At 33.0% G+C, this 10,184-nt stretch overlaps 1 protein-coding gene across 2 annotated transcripts in view; it reads left to right on the forward strand.

Annotated features, from left to right (window-relative positions):
• The first annotated feature begins 1,016 nt into the window (after positions 1–1,016).
• Positions 1,017–10,184, forward strand: part of LOC111085345 (centromere protein T-like) — a 281,870-nt gene continuing 272,702 nt past the window's right edge. For both annotated transcript variants that reach the window (XM_022383500.1, XM_022383507.1), the window contains exon 1: positions 1,017–1,117. The gene's annotated coding sequence lies outside the window, so the exon portion shown is untranslated. The remainder of the gene's footprint in view (positions 1,118–10,184) is intronic.

Genomic DNA, 10,184 nt, shown 5'->3' on the forward strand with positions numbered 1-10,184 from the left:
TATACATATATATATATATATGGCAGATTTTGTTAAACAAGACCGATGTCTGTAGGTTTACTTTCTTCTTAGAATTCTTCTCAAGAAGTCGATAAGCCGTCTTAACGTTGTTAGAACAACGGGTAAAAGTTGTAGATAGCGATGAGTTGGCCGACGCGTTTCGAATGCATTCTGCATCCATTATCAAGGCTGAATGTTGTGTGAATTGTGATTACTGTTGGTGGTATCTAGCTTGTGGAAGGCGTTAATTGGTGGAGTGTTGTATTGTGGCTTGGGGGGTTCTCGCCAAGAAGCAGCAGTGTGCGGGCTGTTCCTGTCGGTTGTTTGGGGAGCGTGGGAGGTTGCTGGAGGATTTTTATTGCTTCTTGAATTTGAAGAGTTGTGAAGTCGTTAAATCGGCGGTTTACTTTGGTGTTTTGTACTAGGTCCTGACGTGTGAGTTTTTGGTTGTGGATGCGGGCACAGTGTTCTTTGATGGTTCCATTTTGTAGGTGCATTGTTAGGCGTCTTGACAGTGTTGTGGTAGTCATTCCGATGTAGGAGGATGTCAACAAACAATCGACAGGAACAGCACGCATACTGCTACTTCTTGGCGAGAAACCCCAAGCCACAATACAACACTCCACCGATCAACGCCTTCCATGAGCTAGATACCACCACCTGCTTACCCATACCTATAAATATCCACCAACAGTAATCACAATTCACACAACATTCAGCCTTGATAATGGATGCAGAATGCATTCGAAACGCGTCGGCCAACTCATCGCTATCTACAACTTTTACCTGTTGTTCTAACAATGTTAAGACGGCTTATCGACTTCTTGAGAAGAATTCTAAGAAGAAATGAAACTTACAGACATCGGTCTTGTTTAACAAAATCTGCCTACAAGAAAATCTGTCACCAAAGTACACCAACATTCCTTGAATTTCTAGATGGCGCTTGTATCTTCAAAGTGGCGGTTTATTCGTAAATAAATTCCTCTTGCTTGTTTTTAGGGTCAGGTCTATAGTTGATAATAGCATAATATTAATAGGAATTTTAAGGTTTGACTTATTGATTTCGTAGTTAGGCTACAGTTGTTTGGTATTGTTTTAATAAAGATCTTCAAAATAGGTATGTAATACACTTATATTTTATATATTGTCACAAAAATAGATTATATAACACTGTCTTAACCAATTGTGCTAAATTATTAAAAGATACCTTATATCCTCATCACTACTAATACTATTACTAATAGTAAATTGACAAACAAAGATTTATAAGCATAATGATAACAAAGAAGTTGTTTTATTTTGGATACTTTGTATATGTTTCGACTGAATATTGACCTGTCTTCTTCATTCTGTTTTAGTTTCAGTGTCTGTAAAGTGTAATATGTTGCCCCCAAAAGTAAAACAAGTTCATTATGCTATATTTTTTAAGTCGTTTGTCAATTTACTATTAATATTAGCATAATAATTAAAATGCTTTCATACACAAGCACTATTACTAGTATTGGTATAGCTCAGCCATATTTCTCAATTGCTTCTTCTTACTTTTAGTGAAAAGAAAATTTTATTTTATCACCATATGATAACTTTTAAAAACCTGTAATGATCCAGGAAGCTCTTCTCTAAGTCATCTTAACAATTTAACATCCTTTCTTAAAAAAAGGTGACCAGAACTGAACACAACATACTAAATGAGATCTAACCATTGTCTTATAAGTTATAGGGTGAACCCTATCAGTATCAATATTTCTGTGTATATAACCTAAAATCCTGTTTCCCTTATTACTTGCTAAAGCACATTGTTTAGAAGACTTTAGAGATCTTGTAATAGTTATGCCTTGATGTAGCTTGATTTAGTTTCTCATGGAAGACTTTAACTTATAACAATAATTGTTTTAATAACCAATATACATATCCCTATTTTTAATAAAAATTAAAAATATATGTATCTGCCAGATGATAGCCCAGTTCACCAAGTAGCCCAGATATTTTTGCTACAGCATCTGTGATGCAATTTGAAATGTACATGAACATAATTACAACCCCTCAGGAAAGAAAAGTAAAAAAAAATAAACTTAAACCCACACTTGTTTTTCAGGATCATCAATAGGCCATTTTGCTTTCCATAACAGTGTATCTATTGATGATGTAAAAGGTTAGGGTACTGCTTTTATCCCAAAAGTATGTGTGCTTTATTTAAGCATAGACTGGTTTAAAATTGAAAAATTTTAATTTTAGTTCTGCAAGATACCAAGACTTTGGTATAGTTAGTTGTTCTATTAATATATATATATATTTATATATATATATTGTATTCTATCTGAAAGAAACATGGAATTTGCCAAATATATTTGGGCAAGACCAAACTAATTAACAATCAAACTTCAGCAACAATACCTATGGCACGCACTACCATATACCAATAACATAAAATTTAAAAACAACAATGGGTCAATCTAAACTTAAAAAGAAACAAAACTCAAAGCCAATTTTTATCATTTACATACTTATTAATTTTCTCATTAAATGTATCGTATCCAACACATCTGAAGGCAACCTATTCCAATGGCCAGCCACATTGTCTTCTAACTTTGATGTTGAATGAAGATGATTACCTGATGTTAGAAACCTTTGGGGACAGATTACTATGGCACTTAAAGCAGCTATGAGTATACAAGTTATTTTACAAAATTTCAAACTACAGTAGGCTTAAGACTAAAACAGTAACAGTAAATAAAGCATTATCTTAGCAGGATAGATGAAAATCCCCCTCTTTCAAACCTTCTGAATATCTTCTACTGCTAACTAAATGCTTGATTAAGTACCATGATTAAATGGTGGAAGATTTTCAATTGTAGTTTAGTCTAACTCTGTTGAATCAAAGTAAAGTCCATCTTTAGTATGCACGCAAACTGCATTCTTGCCTGGTGACCTACAAACTGTGGGGCCGATTTGGGAAATTATTTAAAATAACTTGCTAGGAATTCAGAATAAGTATGTTCCATATTAGAAGTAAAGGATATCAGGAAAGATTAAACATAATTGGCATACTAAACTTAAATGACAAATAGAGGAAATCAGGGATAAGTGTTTTATGTTTAAGAAGTTAAATTGACAGATAGGTTGAAAGATTTACAAGCTAGGAATTTCATTGAGAAAAAAATTAGGAAAGAAAATTTTAAGTGTGTCAAAGCTAATTAAGATATTAAAATGGAGATTAGGTCCTTAAAGGATGCTGTTGGAAATATTTTTGCTGAAGACTATGAGGTGGCAGAGTTTTTAAATGTTCTTGTCTGTTTTTTACAAGAGAAAATTTTAGCAATATTCCGGTTTCTGAGAATTCTGTGGGAAATATTGGGATTGACCTGAATCATGTAGATATCAAGCTCTTATTCATGAGTAGAAGGTTTGAGAGGTTAAAAATAAAGCACCATGACGAGACAAGGTTTCCTTCAGGCTCTTAAAGGAGGTCAAATATCACATATGTGTCTTTTTTTTTCATTTAATTTTTTTAGGTCAACAGATATTGAGCAGCTGCCTATGGATTGGATTTACTTATGTTACTCCTGTTTTTAAAGGGAGAGTTGGCCAGTCAGTTTTAGGCCAGTTAGTATTACTTCTGTGGTGGATAAAATTCTAGAATCTGATAAAAGTAGCACAAAAGATTAAGGAAATCACATCTGAAGGAGTTGGAGAAAGACTAATTAATTGGATCGTTGAGTGGTTTGAATGAGAGAAATCTAAAGGTTGTTTTCAAATCAAGTAATTTATCTTCAAAATACTGAAAGCTTTTCCTTGTTGAGTTGCTCTCATGCTGTCAACAGATGTGATTCTCAATTCTGAATGTCCTTGAAGTAGTGCAGAGCATGTGCCAACTTACTAATAATTTTCCACTCTCTTTTCCACTTTTCATGTGACTTAAGCACATGTGTTAATAGATCTTATACAAGTTCTTTTTTCTGCCATAATTTAGATTTTTTTGTTGATAGATGTGCTGTTAATTTTGCACATAATGAATACTATACTTTTATTTGAGGTATAACTCATATGGTTTGACTTAAACATTCAATGAAATCCTTATTGATCAACATATTCAGGCCATTATTTCTTAATAACCTGCTGACATACTTGGTTGGCTTCACATTCATGTGGATGCTCATTTGTGGAATTCCTGAGAGAGAAAAAACAACTGATCTGAAGAAGTTTATGCTGGTCTAATTTTTTTTTTTTCACATGTATGTTCTATTTTTATATCATGAGGGTGCTTATGTCATTTTGGATGATTCAAATATCAAATCCTTATATTTTTCACCTCCTTATATGTGGGTTGTTGCTGTCACATTTAAAAATCAGCTAGTTGTTAATAAAAGCCTTGAAATGGGCTTGCTCCTCTCCAGGGTCAGACACAGGATTGAAGTTATTTGAGGATCTAGCTTTTAAAATATGCAATTATTACCCGGATAAGAGGATTAGTACATGTTTGTGACCTTTTGACATTCACTTAAGAAGAATGTCATACAAAAAACTTTGAAATATTACATGGATATATCTGACTAAAGATATATTCTAAACTAGTTATTGAAAGACTTTCAGCAGGTTTATTTTCCCCAAATTTATCATTCTTCTCAACTTCCTGATCCACTGTTTGATTATTTTTGTAGAGAGAGAGGGAGGTTTTCATGTGGTCTTCTACTTTGATTGTTTACCTGTTTTTTGCCCAGCACATTATGACTCATTTTGAGACTGTTTACTTCAGAGTAATCATTCGCTATCAGGTACTCATGTTCTCTTAATTGCTTTAGTCAGGATCACATATTTAATTTGTAGTCTTCATTTGTTTTGACTCTCACTGATGTAGTTTCTATTCCCAGATACCTCTTGTCTTCTCTTGATACCTTAGCCTGCATGCTGTTATATTTTTCACCTAACCTGGTATGCGCTTGTTACATGCATCATTTGTGTTATGTTACGTATTAGAATTTCAAATAGCCTGAAATTGAGTTAAGTTGTAATTTAGATTTAGTAGTTCAATAAATGCCAATATATCTCCAATTTATGATATTTGCCAACAAGACTGATACACACAGTTTTCTTTTTGAATACAAATATATTTTGATATACAAATAATAATACAATTTACAATAACTGTTATTACAAATGGTTATAACAAACAATGATTTATATACAAAAGTTTTACAAACTTACAAACAATATAAAATCTTTCTAGTCTGGAGTTTCCGTTATATCTTATAGAGGGTTGACGATGAGTGAGTTCATTTCGAGTTGACGTAGGTATAATTCACTTAACAGAGAGCTAACTAGCCCTATAGTTCTCGCTGGTCACATGCCGATTACAAATTGAGTTTCCACCGATGATGTTAGGTAATTTTTTCGTAAAAGAACTAATGTCCGATGTGAATTCACTGAAGTTAAATAGTTTGTAATGTTCCAAATTTATATATGTTTCTGGTCAAACATCTGAAGTTTCCCGATTAATTAGCATTAATCACAGTTATAGCTTATGTAGTTTATAGCACACCAATTACAAAAAAACAATAACAGATGCTCCTTTCGTGGCATGTCAGGTTGGTTATATTTATATGCGTGTGGAGAGTTTCTCAAATTCAGATTACGTAACAATACTAAGTTACATTAGCATTTACGTACACGCATATATTGTTGATTCTTACACTCGAGCATCTTCTACAACTTTAGAGAATAGGTGTGAGTTTTGCAATATGTATTTAACAGTATATGTGTTATGTACATTTCTAAATATAAATTAAATTTAAACAAACATTGATATTAAAGTAAATATAGAATGATAAATCCATCACCACTCCCCTCCTTAGAGAAGTAAAAATTGGTGTTAGACAATTTTTAACTAAGATATGTATATATATATATACATTTACATTGACAACATTACATTAAATATACTACATTACTCGAAGGATTACAAAATTTCAATAATAGTTACAGTGTAGAACACAATCAATACAAATAACCTTGTGATCATGAAATTACATAGCACTGGAAAGTGCATCATCACAAATGTTATCAACTCTTTTGACATGTATTATTTTCAAATCATACTCTTGTAATGACAAACTGTAATTTAACAGTCTTCTGTTTTTGCCTTTCATTTGATTCTAAAATGTCAATGGGTTATGATCAATGTAAATGACAATAGGTTGTTGTGATGGTGATATGTACACATTGAAATGTTCTAAAGCTAACATTAGAGCCAATGTTCCTTTTTATACAGTAGAATAATTCTTTTGGTAACAATTAAACTTTTTAGGAAATAACAAACAGGGTGTTCAATACCTTTGTCATCTGATTGTAATAGAATAGCACCAGTATCACAATTGCTGGCATCAACAGCTAATGTGAAAGGCTTATCAAAGGTGCCATCAATACAGGGTAAGTGCACAACAAAGATTTGACATTTTCAAAAGCAGATTGAGATGTTTCAGACCATTTGAACTTTAGATTTTTTTCTTCAAAAGGTTTGTTAATGATACAATGTTGTCAGCAAAATTTTTACAAACTTCCTGTAATAACCAATCATTCCCATAAATCTCATCAAACTTTTCTTGTTGGTAGGAGTTGGATAATTCACACTACATTCAACTTTGGCTTGAAGTGGAGAAACTTGACCATGGCCTACTACATGATCTAAGTAAACAACTCTGGCTTTACAGAAGTCACTTTTTGCCAAATTTACATTGAGATTGGCTTTCTTAAGCCTCTCAAAAACATCACGTAATAAAATGAGTGTTCTTCCCACGTGTCACTGGAAATCACAATATCATCAACATAAATTCCAACATCTGACAGATTGTTGAGGATTGATTTATCATTCACTGAAAAGTTGCTTGAGAATTTTTCATACCAAAAGGCATTACATTGTGCTGGTATAACCCATCAGGAGTAACAAAAGCAGAGATTTCTTTTGCCCTGTCAGTTAGAGGAACGGCCCAGTATCCTTTTAGTAGGTAACACTTTGTGATATATCTGGCTTTTCCAATTTTATCAATACAATCCTCCATTCTTGGAATGCGATAGGAATCTATCTTTGTCAAAGCATTTACTTTGCAAAAGTCTGTACAAAATCTAACCAAACCATCAGATTTAGGGACCAGTACACAAGGTGAAGACCAATCACTTTTACTGGGCTCTGTAATGCCATTTTCCAGTATGTAAGATATTTCTTTATGTACTTTATCGGCCTTGATTGGACTCACACAGTGACCTGTTACAGGCCTGTTTCAATTCATCTGTTCCAGGAAACACTTCAATTACAATTGGAATAGTTTTTATGCAAGAGTTTTAGTCATGACCATTGGATATACAGGATGCTTATCTTTATAACCCTATTAATCTGTCCATCTCATAATTTCTTTTTGCATTCAGGGAATAGTACACTTTTAAGATCTTTCATTTAACAAGAATGTCATGCATACATCTGCCATTAAAGATGGATTTACTTTTGTTATATGCTTCATGTAGGAAAAGATCTGATACATATGTCCTCAATGCTCTTTGTACCCTTTTTTGTTTTCTGTAAACAAGCATTATTATCCATGAAAAAGAAGCTATCTTGTATTGCACTTGGTTCTGGTTTAACATACAACTCCAGGATCTCATCCAGATATTTCCAAACAGTCACAATACAAACCTCCAACACATGGAGATTGCAGGTCCATCCATGAAAATTTATGCCCAGACTTCCACCACCATAGGAGTCTGTTTCCATGATGTGCATGGGCTGGCTCTGTGTTCCACGTTTCCTAAAGCATTTTAAACCTAAGACTGTTGATAAGCACCTAAAAATTAGAATTGAGTTGATCTCTTTTGCTTTTGTGGCCCACTATTTTTGATAAATTTTGGTATTGATTAAAAAGACTTGTTATCAGTGGCTTGCCCTTGTTTGAAAAGTATTTGAATGTATGATTAGTTTTTAGTGAACTATTAATTTTTTTCTTAACTTGTTCTAAAATGTATTATACACTGTATTTTCTTTACCTTTCAAATAGCCCTTCTGATGATATCTTCAATACATCATTAACTCCAATATATACAATAAAAATTAACCTCCTTACTGGCCCTTTAGCACTACCATCTGTGCTTTACTGTATTTATGGTTCAATCGGTGCTTGTGACATCAAAGGGATATGTCCAAAAGTAATTCTGGATGCTTTTTTTGAAGTTTTTTTGATAATCATAACTAATTAAAATGTGCTTTTGAAATGGACTTAACTCCTGTCACACAAAAGCTATCTCAATTGTTGTCTGCCCTCTAAGTAATCAGTGCACCAGTCTTTATACACTGCCAGTTTCGCACCATTTCTGAACATGCATGTGACTACTTTCCACCAATAGTATTATGCCACCTATAACAGTGTAGCTAGCTCCCTCTTCTATTCCTACTCAATCCTCACTGTCTTGATTGGCATGACACAGTTTAGATGTATGTTTAATTTTTCCGAGTGTGACTACAGTTTTTTATTTTGCTTTGTTGCCATTTCCATGAAGTTTATTCAACAATTTCTAATTCTACTATTTGATTGAATTTCCACAAATTTGCATTCAAAATTTTCTCTTTCTTGAGTTCTATGAGTTTTAGTATGAAATCGAGGTTTCCTGTGGCAGACAATGATATTACCGCGACAGGTGACATGGCATGACTTCCCAGGACGCAAGGTCTTCTTTATCTGCTGAGGAAGTACATGCCTTGGTTTGCAGGGAATTAGAGTCTTATGTTTGGCAGACATTTTCTTCTTCATTTCAACGTGACATTGTTTCTGAGGAAGAAGAAACTCATTGAGTTGTCACTTTGGTCTCTCCATTTTCAGGCACCTTCCCCCAAATGCAAGCTGCCATGTCTTTCATTTGGGGGTAAGTTTTTCAACATGTACACTTCACACCAGGCTGATATACCTGTGGTAGGCCTGATTCCAATGCCCTTTGTGTCACTTTGCCCTTCTTTACACTTGGGAGACTTATGTATTTCACGTCATCAGTGCTTGGATTTCGGTAAGTTAGATATTTAAGTGTACTTTGTTATCTACATTACTTTAGTTTAATTGTCCATTAGATATTGATTATTTCTAATTTTATGTATTTTATTAGTTCATTAACTTCAATGTATGGTAAATTAATTATTGCTTATTGTGGTGTTTTTGAGGTAAATTTGGTCAGTTTGCTTGTTCATTATTATTACATATTTTGTAGACTAAGTACAGTTAAATGATTTATCTATTTCCTATTTATAATTACTTTATTAACTTGATAGAAATGAATAAAAAAACCCTATAACTCAAGCACTTTCGAAAGGTAGAACTTTCTTCTTCAGGGGCAAAAGAGAGGTCCACCATTAGAAAGTGCTTGGGTTATAGGGTTTTTATTCATTTCTATTAAGACTTCTTGAACCTACGTGTTTTTCTAACATCATGAACACTATTAACTTGGTATTCTTTTATAGTTTGTACCTTAGTTATCATTACTTCTAGCAAAATTTATATAATTCATTATTTTATTTGTATTTTTTTTAATGTACTCGTTAATTATGTGCCTTCTCATCGCCATTTACATCAGTGTTGGAATTCATTATGTGTCTTTTGTTGTCTTGGTTAAATTTTTGGAATGGTATGTTAGCTATTGATTATTTATATGTTTTCTTGGTAATTTTTGTCTGTTTACATATTCGTTTTTATTACATACTTTGTGGACTGGGTCATTTAGATAGTTTGTCCATTTTATATATAAGTATTTTGTTAATTGGTTATGTTTGGCTAATTTGTACTTTCCATATCATTACTATTAGTAACAAATAATTCTTTGTCCTTATTGAATAATTTTTTCATCATTGTTAAGCAACATAGCATAATGTTTTGGAACAACATGGGACTTATTGGTCCATTTTGGCCCATTCTCTAAACTAAATTAACATAATTAAAAAAAATCTTAAAGCCAGCTCTTATCATTCATATACTTATCAAGCTTTTTCTTAAACTCACTTAAATTTAGTGCTTCTACAACATCTGAAGGCAACCCATTCCAAAGGCCAACCACCCTATTAGAAAAATGACAACTGACTTGGCTGAAGATGACTCGTACCTTGCCACAATTTATGTTTGTGTCCCCTAGTCCTACTATTCTCACTGTTAAATATGAAAAAA

This window comes from Limulus polyphemus, unplaced genomic scaffold (genome assembly GCF_000517525.1).
Source record: "Limulus polyphemus unplaced genomic scaffold, Limulus_polyphemus-2.1.2 Scaffold16, whole genome shotgun sequence".
Lineage (NCBI taxonomy): Eukaryota > Metazoa > Arthropoda > Merostomata > Xiphosura > Limulidae > Limulus > Limulus polyphemus.